The sequence below is a fragment of the Cebus imitator genome, unplaced genomic scaffold, assembly GCF_001604975.1.
Source record: "Cebus imitator isolate Cc_AM_T3 unplaced genomic scaffold, Cebus_imitator-1.0 Scaffold848, whole genome shotgun sequence".
In the NCBI taxonomy this organism is placed as follows: domain Eukaryota; kingdom Metazoa; phylum Chordata; class Mammalia; order Primates; family Cebidae; genus Cebus; species Cebus imitator.
Window position 1 is genome coordinate 177,087 of NW_016108163.1, and position 17,873 is coordinate 194,959.

Consider the following 17,873-nt stretch of genomic DNA (forward strand, 5'->3'; position numbering starts at 1 on the left):
TTAAAAACCAGTTTGTCATAAATCAATTAGACAAAACTCAGTGAACAAACATTTAGCTAAAAGTCAGTTCATTTACTTTATCATTGTACCAAAAACTTATTTCTTTAACTGCAAAGTACGGGCAAAAGGAGAAAATAGGCAGTGACAAGAGTGAAAACATTGGATACATGAGTTTTGATAGTCTTGAACGTTTCTTTAAAATTTCAGCTGCCCATTTTTATTTTAAGCATATAAAGCAATGTTCAGTTTGAAGAAAGTTAAGGGTAATAAGGCAGTTTCATATTCTAATATGTTATGCAAAAAATAAAATTTGTACACAGTAACAAAAAATTTCCATACAAGATTAGTACTACAGTGGTAATCTGTAGTGAATTCCCAGACCCTCAGTGGATACCTAAAACTGTGGATAATACTGAACCCTAAACATATTGTACTGTTTCTCTCTATAGATGCATAGCTATGATAAAGTCTAATTGTTACAAACTAGGCACAGAAAGAGATTAACAATAATAATAAAATAAAACAACTATAATAATATACTGCAGTAAAAGTTATGTGAGCGTGGTCTCTCAAAATATCTTACTGTATTGTACTCATCCTTCTTGTGATGATGTGAGATAATAATATACCTATACGATGAGATGAACTGAGGTGAATGATGTAGGTATTGTGACACAGTGCTAGGCTACTCTTGACCTGACAATACCTCAGAAGGAGTTTCATTTGCTTCAGGTGATCCTGGATCACGAAGCCATGGCAATGTCGGTGGTCGAATGTCAGGAGCAGTGTCGTGGATGTGCTGGACAAAGACATGATTCATGTCCCAGGTGGCATGAAACAGGACGGCACGAGATTTTGTCATGCTATTCATAATGAAGCACAATTTTAAATGTACAAATGGTTTATTTCTGGAATTTTTCTTTTAATATTTTCGAACAGTAGTTGACATCATGTAACTGAAACCTCAGAAAGGGAAACTACAGATGATGCAGGGACTACTGTGCCAATCTAGTATGTACATGGACCATAAATTGCATTCTGTGGTGTTAAGCTCCAAATTTAAAGTGCTTATGAATCATTCAGGATCTTGTTTAGGAGATCTGGAAAGAGGTCTGGGGTTCAGCATTTCTAACAGGCTCTTGGTAATGATGCTGATCTTCATACTACACTCTAAAATACTAGCTACTACAGTGACTTCTTCAGTGTGAAATAATGAAGTTTTGGCTATGAACTTTGAGAAATAAAAAATTAAAGCTAATGTGCCATTTAAGACATTGCTGAAATAATGGCAAAGTTTTTAGAGATTGGCAAAATGAAAAATAACATTGTAAAAAACTCAAAAGTGGCCAAAGAAATCCCATCACACATAGAATGTTAAAAGTTATAATTTTGCTGCTTGAAATAAAAAATTTGAGGAATTGAGTACTAAAAATGACTAATGTTATATTTAAAAGGTGATATTTAAAAGCATCTAAAACAGAAAAGAAAATTTTAATTCTTAACTGTAAAGCTCTATAATTTTCATTTTAATTTGCTAAGATTGGGATATTTCAAGTTATTTTGTTTACAGAAAGATCTGACATGGAAGAATAAAATTAATGAAAGTAGTATAAACAAAGTCATGATGCCTAAAGAGATTACTCTGAAGAACAATATGATCTGTACTGCCTCATTTGTAAGCTGCCATCCTGTTCTTCTAGCTGCCTACTGGACATTTCTACTTAGATGGCATGTCCAATTTAAAAAAGCATGTCCAATGTTTCACTGGCATGTCCAATTAGGTACTCCTACAGTGGAATTTACCACTTCCTCCTCAGAGAACAAATCCAGTATTTCCTTTTCATGTAGTTTTCCTTATTTATTTAACAAATGTTTATTGAGGACTCGTATTTCTTAGAAATTACAGATACAAATATAATAAAATTAGGCCTCAAGAATTCACAATCTATTCATGCATACAGATGGAACAATTAAAATCATATGATAGGCCGGGCACGGTGGCTCACACCTGCAATCCCAGCACTTTGGGAGGCTGAGACAGGAGAATCACGAGGTCAAGAGTTCGAGACCAGCCTGGCCAACATGGTGAAACCCCGCCTCTAATAAGGACACAAAAAATTAGCCTGGCCTGGCAGCAAGCCTGTAATCTCAGCTACTCAGGAGGCTGAGGCAGGAGAATCACTTGAACCCAGGAGGCAGAGGTTGCAGTAAGCCAAGATCATACCATTGCACTCCAGCCTGGGCAAAAAGAGCAAAACCCCATCTCAAAAAAAAAAAAAAATTATATAATGAAATGTCACCTGTATGAAAGATGTAAACAAAGTGATGTACTCGGCCAAGAAACAGCAAGCCATTTTATTCCATGCTAAACTTCCCAGTAAACGTGACATTTTAACATGAGCCTTGATAAAACTATCCAAGCAAAGAAAGGAGGAAAGAAATGCATTCTGGCAAGAGAAATCAGCATAATAAAAGGTGAACCTTGATTATTGTAGGGAAGGAAGGTAGATTCCAATAAACAGGTGAATGGTGAGTTTTTGCATGGGAATCCTAGGAGTGCCTGAGTAGGACCAGTTATTTCTTAGGACTTTTTGTTTTCCAGACGAGAGTAAAGAGGCAGTGGAAATGACTGCTTTGTCCTACACAGATTAGAAGTGGAGATAAAGTTGAAAAACTGGGCTGTCATGCTAGAGCTTGGGTTATGTTGTTTGTTGAAGAGGGCCATGATCAGATGTTTTGAGTGAGGAGAACTCAGACAACAATGCGAAGTAGGAAAAGGAAGATTCAAGGCAGAGGTCAGTTTAGAAAGCTTTGGCAAAGTTGTAGCTGAGAGCTCCTATGTGAACTAAGTCAGTGACAAGAGCAAAGGGGAGGAGAAATTTCCGAGACAGAATCTATAGGACCTGGTGATCAACTAAATGTGTGGGTAAGAAAAACAGAAGAGTTGTAAATGACATCAGATTTTGAAACAAGAGGATGGTATAAATGGTGAGGTCATTACCCTATTGGCACTTGGATGGGACAGTTCCCACTGTACCAGACTGTACCAGATCTTTTAGGATGTTTATCATCAATGATTTCGGCCTACTAAATTTGAGTAGCACTCCCCAGCTTTTGTGACCACCAATGTGCCCTCTTTCGGCTGGGTGACACCACCAAACATGGTAGCCAGTAGAAAAAGCTGGATTGAAGATGATTAGCTCCTTTTTGGACACATTGGTTTGTAGTGACAACAGAGTGATGATATGGATCTGAAGACATCTAGAAGTAGCTAGAAATGTGAGTCAAGCTCAGGAGGAAGGCCCTGGGCAGAGACGCAGACCTAGTACACAGAGGTAATGGTTTAAGTTGCCGCAGAAGGAGACTAGAGAGCCAGAGAAAAGATGCTGAAGACAGAACTGTGGAGAATATCTGTACTCAGGAAATGCAGAGAAGAGTCAAAAACTGAGAAGTAAGTTACTTAAGGGAAGTCAGAGAACTAGGAGGGTAAAGGCCTCAAAAGTTGGATCAGGAAATTCCAAGGAAGAACTGGTGTGTGGTGTAGCATGCTACAGAGTTAGAATTTGTACCAGGAAGAATAGCTTTACAATTAGAGGTTAGTGGAGTCCTCTGAAAAGTTAAGTTTTTGAATAAATAGAAACAGTCATATGGTTCAAAAAGCACAAAGTATAAAAAAACCACAAAGAAAAACTTGTCACTCCTACCCTTGTTCTCCATCTGCCTAAGAACTCCGAGTAACCACTTTAATTATTTTGTTCATCCTTCCAGAGCTTTGGTAAAGACATAAGCAAATATAAATACACATTCTTGTTTTAATTCCATTTTGTTTGTTTGTTTACATAGAGTACTAAACGCCTGGCTTTTTTTCACTCAATAATATGTTCCAGAAATCTTTTCAAGTAGAGAGTTTCTTCATTCTTTTTAATTAGCTGTTTGACATTCAGGGTTCATTAGAGAAATTTTTTAGTTTGCCAGATATTCATAGGGTTATTACCCCTACCATCAACATATGAAATTGATTCTCCACAGTCTTGACAAAGACTATGTTGTCATATTTAGGAATCTTTGCCTATCTGATTGGTGAAACGTAGTTTTAATTTCCCTTTCTCTAAGATAGGATATAATTGAGTTTCAGGGAGTTAGGTCAAATTTAAGAGGCTATGGAACAAGTGGATGGCAAGGAGGAAAATGGAGGAAATAGTAATAGTCTGAAGGAACAAAGATCTGACTGTATTAAAAGGAATTAGCTTGATGACTAAGGTAGCATGTGGGTTTAATGAAGATGTTTTTAAATAGTAGAGACTTATCTAGACTTGCTTAAAATGATAATGAAATAAGTCACTAGAAAAGGAGAGACTGAAAATTGAAGTCTGAGACTGAAAATTGAAGGCAAAGCCGTATAGGAGGCAGAAAGAAATGATCTCTCTGGCAGTTGCAATGGATAGGAGCTAAGCGGTGGGTGTGAACACTGTCAAGGACAGAAGGTTGTGGGTGGGGAGCAGATGGCAGGCACCTTCCAAAAGCAAAGGAGGGGGAGAACTTTTGGAACAAGAATTGAAAAGACAAGGATTAGATTTGGCAGTGGGAGGAGAGAAGCACAGGCAGCAGATGCTGCATCACTCACAGGCGTGGGGATTCCTGCCTGCCAGATCCCAGGGATGCAGATAAAAAGCAGAATGTTTGCTGGATGATTCATCCACGTGTATATTGATTGATTCAATAAATATTTACTGAGCATCTACTCTGTCAGGCAGATTGATGTCACTCAGGATTAACTGAGACATGAGATAGAGTGGAAGGCTACAAGCCAGATGACAGATGTATGCTGGATGTATGTATACAAGATTAGGAGTTGTGTAGGTGATGGTGATAAGGGGCACAAAAGCCACATGGTTTGCTCCTCATTGTGCCTTGTACCTCAAGGGAAATGTGGTTTTAGAAACCTGTAGTAGAAATACACCAGTGTGCTTGAAATTGGTGCAGGCAATCTATGGGATACCACCACAGAGTCTTTGGACTCAGAAGAATAAGAACTCTAACCTTGATTTGGAATCAGTTTCTGGAGAGAGCAGGATCTGGGAGAAAGCATGAAGAAAGAAAGAGTGTTCTGGGAAGAGCTGAAATTTATTTAGTTTCAGAGGTACTGTGGAAACACTAGGAAGAGGATGGGTCCCAGGAAAAAGAATCACTGAGCAGTAGGAAGATGACAGCAGAGATGAAAATTCTTCATTTGAGCAGCAACCAAGAATGACCTGAATGCGTGGCAGGAAAGAATTAGCTGGTTTCACTTGTTCTAAGAGGAATGCTGGTATACATTAAAAAAAAAAAAGTTTAATACAGAACATTTCAAACAGACACAAAATAGAATGGTATGGTAGACTCTTATGTATCCTTCACTAACTTCAACAATAATCAATACTTTGCCAATCTTGTTCAGCAATCCCTTTCCCTACTTCCCACTTTTATTTATTCCTGAAGTATTTTAAAGTTCCAGACATTTTACTATTTGACTTGTTAGCATGTAAGGACTTTTTCTTCCTTTAAGCATAACCATAATGTCATTATCACAACTAATAAAATAATTTTATAAAATTGTTTCAACAATAGCAGACTCAACAATTTACTAGAGATTCCAAATAAAAACACTGTTTAGGAAGCCTGGAAAGAAATGCCGATACACGGTACAAGATTAGTTAGTTCTTAGATAATAGAATTAAAAATTATAATGTAAAAGAATATTAACATGGGAAAAATTTTAAGATGAATATGTAAACATTTTGTTAAGTACAAACTATAAAATAAACATAATACACATAACCTTTCTCTGTATATGTCATATATAAACACATAAATATGTAAATTTTAAAAGGGCTGAAAGAGGATATACTAACATGCCCAGCGATGATCTAAGCAGTATTTTTTGCTTTTCATCCCTTTATGCTTATCAGAGTGTGTATTTGTGCGTGTTGTTGAGGACAGAGAAGGGGAGGGGTTAGCAGGGAAAATGTTGGGGGAAGGATCGTGGCTTCTTGAATGGCTGAATTATTATAATGATAGTGAAAACCTTTATCTAGTGACTTATCTTTCTTCATTCTCACAGCCCACAAATCAGAAATGTAGAATAGGCTTGGAAAATGCATGTTAAGTGAATAAAATCCAACCAAAAAAAAAGACGAAAGCCGCATTCTGAATTATCACTTTGTTAGAAAAAGAAATGACAAGCGATTCCTGCTGGGCAATCCCCGCAAAACAAGACCCACTACAGAGACAGCACATAGCCCACCCAGGAGCCTTTCGATTCTTAAAGCGAAAGCCGATGACGTCACACAGGGTTTCTGGGGCGCATGGAAATCCGCCCTAAGACTTCTGGGAAATGGAGTCTAAGGCACTGTGACGATAAGCATCTCGGAGATTTCTGGGAATTGTAGTTCGTAGACTGAGGCGGCATTCCGGACTAGACTCCAGGAGGCGGGGCAAGGAGGACAGCGCGGTTGCTAGTCCTCCCTCCAAGGCCGCTTCCGAGGTTCGGCCTCTCTTCAAGGCCATTTCTGCTTAGGGAGAAGAGACCTGAAGCTCCGTGAGCCCTTGCCTGCTCACGGGGGTGAGGATGAGGCATCTAGGATATCAATAATGAACCCTATAACGGCAGAGACTGAACCCGAAGGACGAGGGAGAAAGCCTGTGTATAATCGGGTGCTGTATACGAAAGAAATTCCTGGTATACAAAAGCTCCTGTGTGTCAGACTCTGAAACTGGGTTTGGAGACCTTGTTTGACAATGGGAAAAAGTGCAGCCCAGTGTATCAGGTTTGGATGATACTGCTGGGAACAGGTAGTAACTGTACGGCGTTCATAGTACTGATTTGCCTCTGGGAAACCAGTCTTTTTCAGGAAAAACAAACCTGACCCAGGGCTTTTCCAGTTTGAGATTTTGGGAAGCAGGAGAATCACATGAGGAACATATCCAAAAACTCGTGGTATTGAAGCCATTTCTGATTGCTTTACCAGGGAAGATTAGTATTAAAGTAAAACAGCAAAATCCTCCATAATTATTAAAGAAGTGAAGAGTGGTAGATTTTTTTGTTGTTGTTTCCAAGTCTCACAGAAGGATATGGATTATAGAAAGATAAGGTTAAAGGGGAGAAGAAACCAGTCTTCAAGGGGAGAAAAACAGACGTCTCAGAACCTTAAAAAGAGCACGGAAAAGGAACATCCCTCTTGCTTCAGGCTGGTGTTTTAGAGGAATGTGTGGGATCTATACAGTCACCCTTACGTCGGGTCGTCCAGGCCACTTGTCGTTAGGCTGCACTGTATGTGCCAGAGTGGTCTCTTTTCTTTTCGTTTTATTTTTGAGGCAGGGCCTCCTCCTGTTGCCCAGGCTGGAGTGTATTCCCACAGCCACAGCTCACTGCAGCCTCGACTTCCTGGGGTCAAGCGATCCTCCCACCTCAACTTCCCAAGTAGCTGGGATCACAGGCATGTGCCACCAAGCCTGGCTAATTTTGTAAATTTTTTATAGAGACAGAGTCTCCCTATGTTGCCCAGGCTGGTCTCAAATTCCTAGGCTCAAGCGATCCCTCCCCCCTCAGCCTCCCAAAGTGCCAGGATTTACAGGCCAGAGTCACCACGCCGGGTCTGCTCTCTCAATTGCTAGAGAAAACATGTAGCTGTCTCGGATGGTTCAGGAGGACCACGCAATCACCAATCTCTTAGAAAGCCCTCTTTCCAAGTGTGTCCCCTCCTGGGAAGGCAGCATACAATAGAAGAACTGATTGCCAGGATATGGAAGGAAGGTGCTGGGAAGAGAAGGGTGGTCCCTTTAAATTATATGGAAGATGGAAGTGCTGGGTAGAGGAGGGTGTGGTCCCTGGCTAGGGCTCCAACCCCACGGACCTAGGTGAGGACAGGCACTTCCAGCCCAAATGTTGCATTTCTCAAGACCACCCTGGCCTGCCACGCTTCCATCCTGTGCCTATAAAAGCCCCGGATCTAGCAAAGCCGACATAGGCTACTGTAGGCAGAGAGGAGCGCTTGAGCAGGTCAGAACCAGAATCGGCTTCAAGGAATGAAGTCCATCCAATCTCTTTATTTACACATTGGCAAATTGAAGACCAGACAAGAAAGGATGTGTGCATGATTATATAGAGTTTGGCAAGCAAAAGCTGTCCTGGACTCCCCTCCAGGACTTCTCAAAGTTCTGAGCCAAGGTCAGAAAAAGCACTGGAAAGCCAGTCTCCCTCCTCTGTCCAACACCAGTTTGGGAGGCAGTTTCATGGGCCATGGAAATTCAGAAAATGGGGGATGAAAGTTCAACATCCTTGGAACCCTGAAAGGTTTGAGGAAAGAAAAACAATTATGTAGAGAGAGAGGGAACGAGCAAGAAAATGAAAAAGTAGGCCAGAATACAGATTTGATAGAGTTGAGGAAGGAGATAGGAAGAATGGGGATCCAAATCAGAAAGAAAAGTGAAAATATAATTTTTTGACATTTTTGCTTTGCAATGTGCAGTAATTTCCTCTTAGAGCCACTTTGAAACTAGAAAATACTTACTTTTCAAAGCATTTGGAAGTTTTTGTTTTATTTTTGCTATACTGCCTTGACTCCTTCATGATCCCCAGAATTGGGATAGGCATGGACTAAATGCCTGAGGGATTGGTCTTCCCATTCTAACAAGGGGATGTTCTACTACTTCAGTCTTACACAGGCAAATGAGAAGACAAAGTATCCCTCAGACACAGCAGGATAATGCAAAAAGCACTGTACTCAGAGTCAAGGGACTAGATTTTGATAATTTGGGATTTTTCTATCTGTGTCATCTTGTTCAACTAAATCATCTCTCTCAACCTCAATATTATAAAATGGGATGATAATAACCTACTGCAACAGGATACTGTGAGGCTTAAATAAGACAAATTAGTAACAAAATCACTTTGAGAATTCTAAAGTGCTATGTAAATGTGAATAATGAAACTTTTATAGCAGGGGTCAGTGAGATGCAGATAAGAGATAGCGTTGTCTAGGGTCACACAACCTAGGAATGACTGGCAAGGGCTGACACTCAGCTCTCCTAAAATACCAACTGATATTTGAAGGACCTGATACCTTTTGAACATTGTCCCATGACTTGGAAAAATAAGGAGAGGAGAGATTCAAACAGAGACATATACCTATCCTCATACCTGAAACTAAAGGCAAGTCCTCCTCATGGTTGTTAGGGTATTGTCATGATACCAGATGAGTGGGCAATAGGCTTATTCCACAGAAGACAGGGAGAAAGGACTAGGAAACATGATGAGTCAAATCCACCCTGATAACAGATATCGGTGCTAGATGATAGGCCTTTCAATTTAGGTTTATTCATTTTCCCAAGGCTACATAAGTAAACCTTGTATAATTTCTAGTCTATAACAATTGCCCTCTAACCTTTTGGGCAATTGCTATAGTCTAGAAATTATTCTAAACCGATGCCATCTCTTAACCCAAAATTCTCTCACAATATTCCTGTCAGGTAGCTATCACCATCCTCATTTTATAGACAAGGAAACTAATACACTGTTACAGGTTTAATTGTGTCCCCCCCAAAAGATGGTGAAAATAGACTTTGCAGATAATCAGGTTAAGGCGAGGTCCATAGGTTGGGCCCTAATCCAGTGTGACTCATCCTTAAAAAGGGAAAATTTGGACACAGAAAGAAACAAGTAAAGACGCAAGATAATGTGAAGATACAGGGAGAATACCATCTACAAGCAAAATAATGACCGGCGCTACCAGAAACTAGGAGAGGGGTCTGGACCAGATTCTTCCTCAGAGCCATCAGCAGAAAGCAACCCTAGTGGCACCTTCATTACGGACTTCTAGTCTCCAGAGACAACACATTTCTGTTGTTTAAGCCACCCAGTTTGTGGCACTTTGTTATGGGAGCCCTAACAAACTAGTACAGACACAAAAAAGAATAAATAATTTGCCTGAGGTCACACTGCCAATAAATGACAGAACCAGGATTCAAACTTCAGAGACCACTTTTTCAACCACTATAATATCCTGACTCATTTTGCATGATAAGAGAAGCCTGGAACAGCTTTATAGTCCCTGTATTTCAAAGGAAGCAATGGGATTTCTGAGGTAAGAAATGTTCCACAACATAAAGTATATGGTAGACCTTAGCAACCTGAAACTAACTCCATGTTACAGTTGTCTCTTTAATTCTTTATTTCTTATCCAAGAAAAAACTCCTCTCCTCATATACCAAACTCTTATACCAGTAATTCTCAAACTCATGTCCTTACAACACTGAAGTTCCTCATGTGAGAGAAAAGCATTTTTTTCCCTTTAAAGTCCCAACAATGTCAGTCTTCTCCAGCAATAGAAATATAATTACAGAGGGTTTTCTACATTAAAATTTTTCTTTGATTTTTTTTTTACTAAAATGTGGCTAGCTGAAAACCAAGATAGAGAAAAATAGAGTATCATATAACTTTTCTAAGCAACCATTTACTCATTAGAATAAAGTTATGTCTGACTCAGGACTTATGTAAGAGTCCTTTTCTCTTTGGGCTTCCCAAAACAGCTGTAGAGTAGCTCAGCCCGCCAACAGAGCCCACTGAGTTACAGCCAGCTCATCAATAGCCTGAGATTATAACCAGCCCATTGTATACTCATTGCAGATGGTTACTGCTCATTACAGACTTTTCCTGTCATTTCATATTCCTCTCAAAATATTCCTGTGAGGTAGGAAGGGAAGATACTTTTAACAACATTTTACATTTTAGGAAACAGAACCTCAAAGAGATTAAATGACTTGCCCAGAGTCACATGCTGACTGTCATGAGGCATGAGCCCATGGGTGTTTTAGGTAATTACCTCACTCACTTCCAAAGGGCAAAGGACATGAGAGATCATTTAAAGTTGCTAGATAACACCATTGTTTGCTAACCTCCCTTCCTGCTTATGTGGAACTCTCACCTGTGTCTCACTGAAGGAATTTTCCAAAATCATAATCATGGGTAAGAACAGATCTCTAGAAGCAATTAAATGAATAATATTAAAGAAAATTCAAAATAGAGGCCACAGTTTGGATATACTTCCAGGTCAACTGTCCACAGCCATGTAACTAACACTTAAGTCATCCTGATTTCCTCAAAATGCTGGTTTTAACCAAGAACAGAACTTAAGATTTTATTTCTTGTCAGTATGATTCTGAACCAATCGGCTACAGACAAAAAAGCTTATAAAGCTCTAATTGCCCTAAAAGGAATGAATGTTTATAATAGCCAGTCACAATAAAAATCAGTGTACTCCATTTATGCTTCATGAGCTACATTGCTATGAGCTGAGCTTCTTACCACTTTTGGTTTGAAATTTTCTAGTTCACAAAGTTTTTTTATATGCACAATAAGCTTTAAAAATATTAACTTGATCTCAGCTGGGTGCGGTGGCTGGTGCCTGTAATACCAGCACTTTGGGGGGCCAAGGCTGGTGGATCTCTTGAGGTCAGGAGTTCAAGACCAGCCTGGCCAAAGGGGAAAATACAAAATTTCTTAAATACAAACTACCAAAATACAAAATTACTCTACTAAAAATACAAAAATTAGCTGGGTGTGGTGGTGCATACCTGTAATCCCATTTATTCAGGTGGCTAAGGCATGAGAATCATGTGAACTAGGGAGGCAGAAGTTGCAGTGAGTCGAGACTGCACCACTGTACTCCAGCCTGGGTGACAGAGGGAGACTCTGTCTCAAAAAAAATGTTTTTTAACTTGATCTCATTTTATTTTTGACAGTAAGCAATACACACATTCCATAGAAGACAAAGAGCTCCCAGTCATCACAGGTCCCTACATCATTCCCTGACAAATTGTATCACTTATATAAATGGCTCCCCTGTTCTACTTTCCAAACCTTGAGCCTATTTCAGGGGTGGGAGGGGGGTGTCCCAGGGTCATTCATTCCTGGTCTGGTAGAGGACTATTGTCTTGCATTTTCCTCTGCCTCCACATTTGTCATTCCTCACCAGACACATGATGCTTTTTCCCACAGACAGACATAATTGTTTCTCAAGCATCAAAACATCTCTCCATCCTCTAGAGCAGCATTACACTATCATTGTGGCGCAATATACGTGTCCTCAGAAGGAGCCTTCCTTGCGTTTACATAAGGCTGTTCCTGCTGACCGTTAACCACGTAGCAAACAGCTGGCCTCACTGGTCCCTAACGCTCTAAGCAAATGACTGCCTAAGAGACAAGCACAAATAAATTATTAAATGTATCTCCCAACTGACTGATCCTAGATTAATAATGACTCCTATTTAATTGAAAAACCGTATGGTCTGGCTGACTCTTAGACATTTTAACTGCCTGCATACCCAAGTAACCAATTATCTTATTGACTGTTGAGTCTCAATACCTGACCAAACTCAACTAACTGAATATTAAAGTAATTAACTGCCTGACAAACCAACCGGCTCAACTCGTCTGTGCCCTGGAATACCTGGTAGACGTTGCCAAAATATCCATGCAGGAGTTTGTCTTGGGAAAACACTGGTTGGACCTTCCTCCGTTATGTCTCCTCTAGTGTCTCATAACTTTTGTCTCCATCATACATTCCTGTGAGGGCACCTATGTGGCTATACCTTTTTGTGGGCGTATGTGTCTGTGCCTGCACTGGTTTCTGTGGGCTTGTGTGTAAGGATTTCTGTAGGTTTGTGCATATCTGTCATGATATCCATGGATATGTCATATGAATCCATGTGTGTATTTTTGCAAAGTTCCTGAGGAGAAAAAGAACCTAATCAGAAATTTTAATGATAGTCAAGTATACCTATGTACCTGCTGTGTCAGCAAGTTCCCTCACGGGAAAGATGGAAGATTTGCTGTGTGGAGGCTTGGAGAGTGTATCTGTGAGCCTGAGCACTAGCTCACAAAAGAGCTTTCACAAACTGCTGAAAGTTAGACAAAACAAATTTCATCGCTAAATTTACAATCGAAAATATCTTTGACCTTTAATGAGGGGGTTGGGGGAATCGAGCTCCTGTGTAGTCAAAAATCCATGTATAGAAATGCAATTTACCTATATTAAAACCTGCATATGTACTCCTAAACCTACAATAAAAGTTGAAAAAAAAACCCATGATATCTTTTCTATCAGATTGACAAAAATATTCAAAAACTGGACAAAATACTCTGTTAATAAGGGTGTGAAAAAATTGACACATTCATACATTGCCGATGGGAAGGCAAAATAAAGGCATAACCACCATTTAAAAAAATTCAAGAACAAATCTTCCTTGAAACCTTAAGTGTTATATAACAGTTGAAGAGACATTCCTTTATACAGGATGCTAATGCAAATGCCAATGCTTAAGTACTCTAATGTGCCAATACTTATGCACTGAATATAACCTAATTACCTACTGAATTTCTCTATTATAGATACTGCTTATTAGATAAGAGCTGAGAACAAAAGAAAGAAATCCTTGAATAACTTTTGACTCCCTAAAAACTGAAATACTAATAGCCTACTATTGATTGGAGGCCTTACCAATAACAGAAACAGTTAACACATTTTAATATATTATATGTATTATATACTATAGTCTTACAATAAAATGAACTAGAAAAAAGGAAGTGTTCTCAAGAAACTTTAAGAAAAAGAAAACATATTGACTATTAAGTAGAAGGGAATCATCACAAAATCATTACAAAATTCATCTTGTCTTCACGTTGAGTAGGCGGAGTGCAAGGAGGATATGAGGTGTTGGTCTTGCTGTATCAGGAGTGGCAGAAGCAAAAGAGATGGAGGAGGTAGAAAGGGAGGCAGGCACACTTGCTGTAACTTATACTGAAAAAGTGAACTCATGCATTTCAAATCTGTGGTGTTCAAGGGCCAACTGCATTATGTCTAGGGTATTGAAACATAGTAGCTTCAGACACAAATTTCTCAAAACCAAACACTTGATTCTCTGTACTCCACTTTTTAAAGTTACTCTTCTCTACTCTTCCCATCTTAATAAATGCAAGTCCATTATTCTATGACCACAGGTTTTAAAACCTTGGAATTTCACTCATATCCCACAGTCAATCCAAAAGTAAACCCTCTTGATTCTACCTTCAGAATATATGTAGAACCATATCCCTTCTGATATGGTTTGGATTTGTGTCCCCACCCAAATCTCATGTCCAATTGTAGTTCCCAGTGTTGAAGAAGGGTGACTGGATCATGGGGTGAATTTCCTCCTTGCTGTTCTCATGATAGTGAGTTTTCACAAGATCTGGTTGTTTAAAAGTGTGTAGCACCTCCCGCTTCTCTCTCTTTCTCCTGCTTCCACCATGCAAGACATGCCTGCTTCCTCTTTCCTTTCTGCCATGCTATAAGTCTCCTGAGGCTTCCCCAGCCACGCTTCCTGTACAGCTTGCAGAACTAGGAATCAATTAAACCTCTTTTCAGTCTCAGGTAGTTCTTTATAGCAACACGAGAAGAGACTAATAGACCTTCTTACCAACTCCACTGATACCAACATGGTTCAACTTGTCATCATCTACCTACACTACTGCAACAGCTTCCTAATTGGTTTCCCTAATTCCAATCCTACCTTGCCCTATCTTCTATTTTCCACATAGCAGTCAGAGTAATACTATCCATTACCCCCATTTTACAGGGGAGCAAACCGCATAGAGAGTTTTAGTTACTTGCCCAAGATCACATATCTACCAAGTGGCAGAGTCAGATTTCAAAGGCAGGCAAGTTGGCTCTGAAGTCTGTACTTTTAACCATTGTTTTAATGCTTTTACATAGAAGGCAAAAACAATGAGCCCATACTATCTGTATCCTTACTGGGGAAAATAAATAGGACTCAAGTTATAGGTTTTTCAGACAAGTAGAGAAAGCTTTTCTGATTTTCATAGCTGAAAAGAAAGTTCATGGTAGAAGATTTTGAAAGATGATAAACAATGAGGTAAACTGAGGCAGTCTCACCATAGAGGGACTAAACCTTGTAATGGAGAGTGACAGCTATGATGCTGAGATACCTGAGCAGAAAAGTAAACATGGCAGACCTGAGACTCCTGTCCTTAGAGAGGCCTTTCTGCAAGGTTGTCCTTTGCCTGGAATCTGGGAACTTGGATTTGAGGAGATATCCTACCAGTACCAAAACTGGTAAGATTCACTCAATGTGTACATTGTGGTTTGTACTGAACACCTGCTTTCCTTCTACAAATCTAGAATTATGGCACGTGTTAGACAAAGGGGGCACATGGGAGCGCCCACCCAGTAAAAATCTTGGGCACAGACCCCCTGATGACCGTCCTTGGTAGACAACATTTCACACATGCTGTTACTGAGGAATCTGACCACTGGTTAAAAACCTACATATGATTTTCCAGACCTGACCATAGGTAATTACAAAGGCTTTACCTGGCAGGCCTCATGGGGGAAAGCTGCCCTTCCCACACCAGATGTGGTGTACAGCCAGTATACTGCAGTTTCTGAAGGGAGTTGCAGTCAAGAACTTAGGTCCTCCAAAAGGACCATATGTTCTTCATATGTTTGTATTCCTAGCCCAGGCACCTTCATTCCTACATCTTTTTACCTGAGGCCTTGGGGTGAGGTCTTCTTCAGGTGTCTTTTCTGAGGCCTCCTTAAGGGAGGAGGGATGGAGAAAATCTGGAAAATACTTTTCCCTACTCTGTCTCAGAACTTTTCCTAACTTTCTCTCTTGCTCTCATGAAGACCACAGAGTCCATAAAACTGCCAGATTTTTTTTTTTTGTTTGGGGCTCCCTCAATGGTCAGATGGCTCTAACGTCTGCTTGTTGTTGTTGTTGTTGTTGTTATTTAGACGGAGTCTCACTCTGTGGCCCAGGCTGGAGTGCAGTGGTGTGATCTTGGCTCCCTGCAACCTCCGCCTCCCAGGTTTAAGCAATGCTCCTGCCTCAGTCTCCAAAGTAGCTGGGATGACAGGTGTGTACCATAATGCCTGGCTATTTTTTGTATTTTTAGTAGAGACAGGGTTTTGCCATGTTGGCCAGCCTAGACTCCAACTCCTGACCTCAAGTCATCTGCCTGCCTCAGCCTCCCAAATTGCTGTGATTACAGGCATCAGCCACTGCATCTGGCCAGCTCTCACACCTGTTCTGATCCACTTGATCTTGACTTGCATACTATCTGATCGGGGGTGGGAGTAGGAAATGGAATAAGGGGGATTGCAGCTTTCTCAGATTTTGGCCACTTGCTTATGTCATCACAGTGAGTGATTAAAGGATTCATATTCTTATTTTTATTTTGGCTCACTGTTGCTTTAACAGGCTACCCTGACACCTGACAGCTCAGATCCCTCTCTCAGCTCACTGAACTCTTGACAGTCACAATTTGTTGCTGGAGGTATTAAGCATCTTCTGTGTGGAAGAGACTGCTGAAATCTTGTACCAGGCTTCTTCTAGACTTTTCCTCATGTGCCTTTTCCCTTTGTTAATTTTGCCTTATACCTTTCCCTGTAATAAGTCATAGCTGGGAGTGGGAGGACTACATGCTGAATGTTGTGTGATTCCTCCTAGTGAATCATCAAATCTGGCCATGCTCTTACAGACTCCTGAGAAAATACCAAAGCAGGGAAAAAAACGGTGAAAATGTTTGTATGTAGACTTACAAGCATCTCAAAAAGTTAAAGTAGAAAATAAATCTGGTGATTGGCTCTACAGTGATTTAAAATAGTAGTCACAATCCATAGTTATAATGACAACTTTAAGGCCTAACTAATAACAATCGATACAACAACTAGACAGAAAATCAGCAGTATGTAGAACTCAACAACACCATCAACCAACAGGATCTAATTGACTCTTATAGGACATCCATCCCAAAACAAAAGACATATCCTTTTCAAGTGTCTGCTGAACATAAGCCAAGATAGACAGCATCCAGAACTATAAGACAAATCTCAACAAATTTTTAAAAATTAAAATCATACAGAATACACTCTGTGGCCACAAAAGACTCAAACTACAACCCAATAATGGAAAGATAACAGGCAAGTCTCCAAACACATGAAAACCACAGAACACACTTCTAAAACACAAAACTAGCATGCACATAGGACAAAGAGGAAGTATCAAAGGCAATTTAAAATTACATTAACTTGAATGAACATGAAAATACAACATATAAAAATTTATGGACATAACTAAAGCAGTGTTAAGAGGGAAATTTAGGAGAAATGAAATACTTCAAATCAGTAAGCACTAACCTTAAGAAACAAAGCGGACTCTGGGGGAAGATGGCCGACTAGGAACAGCTCAGGATTGCAGCTCCCAGTGAAATTGCAGAGGCTGCTGCAAGTGATCCCCTGGCAAGCAGGGCCTGGAGTGGACCTCAGCAGTCCTACAGCAGAGGGGCCAGACTGTTAGAAGGAAAGCTAAGAAAAAGAAGTAACTTCAGCATCCACAAACTGGAAGTTCACTCAGAGACCCAATCTGAAAATCAGTAACTACAAAGACAACAGGTGGATAAACCCACAAAGATGGGAAGAAACCAGTGCAAAAAGGATGAAAACAACTGAAACCAGAACACCTCTCCTCCTAAAAGGGATCACAACTCCTCACCAGCAAGCAAACAAGGCTGGATGGAGAAGGAGTGTGATGAAATGACAGAATCAGACTTCAGAAGGTGGGTAATAAGAAACTACAGTGAGCTAAAAGAACATGTTCTAACCCAATGCAAAGAAACTAAGAACCTTGAAAAAAGATTTGACGAAATTCTAACGAGAATGAGCAACATAGAGAGGAATATAAGTGAATTGATGTAGCTGAAAAACACAACACAAGAACTTCGTGAAGCATGCACAAGTTTCAACAGCCAAATTGACCAAGCAGAAGAAAGGACATCA

General features: G+C 40.0%; 1 protein-coding gene across 8 annotated transcripts in view; it reads right to left on the reverse strand.

The window, feature by feature from the left end:
- The window catches only part of ZNF391 (zinc finger protein 391), a 109,857-nt gene that overhangs the window by 63,006 nt on the left and 28,978 nt on the right, over positions 1-17,873 (reverse strand). For 2 of the 8 annotated variants that reach the window (XR_001822358.2, XR_001822360.2), the window contains exon 4: positions 13,266-13,895. The exons of the other annotated variants lie outside the window; for them this stretch is intronic. The gene's annotated coding sequence lies outside the window, so the exon portion shown is untranslated. Of the gene's footprint in view, positions 1-13,265; positions 13,896-17,873 lie in introns of those variants that run through there. 8 annotated transcript variants of the gene reach the window in all.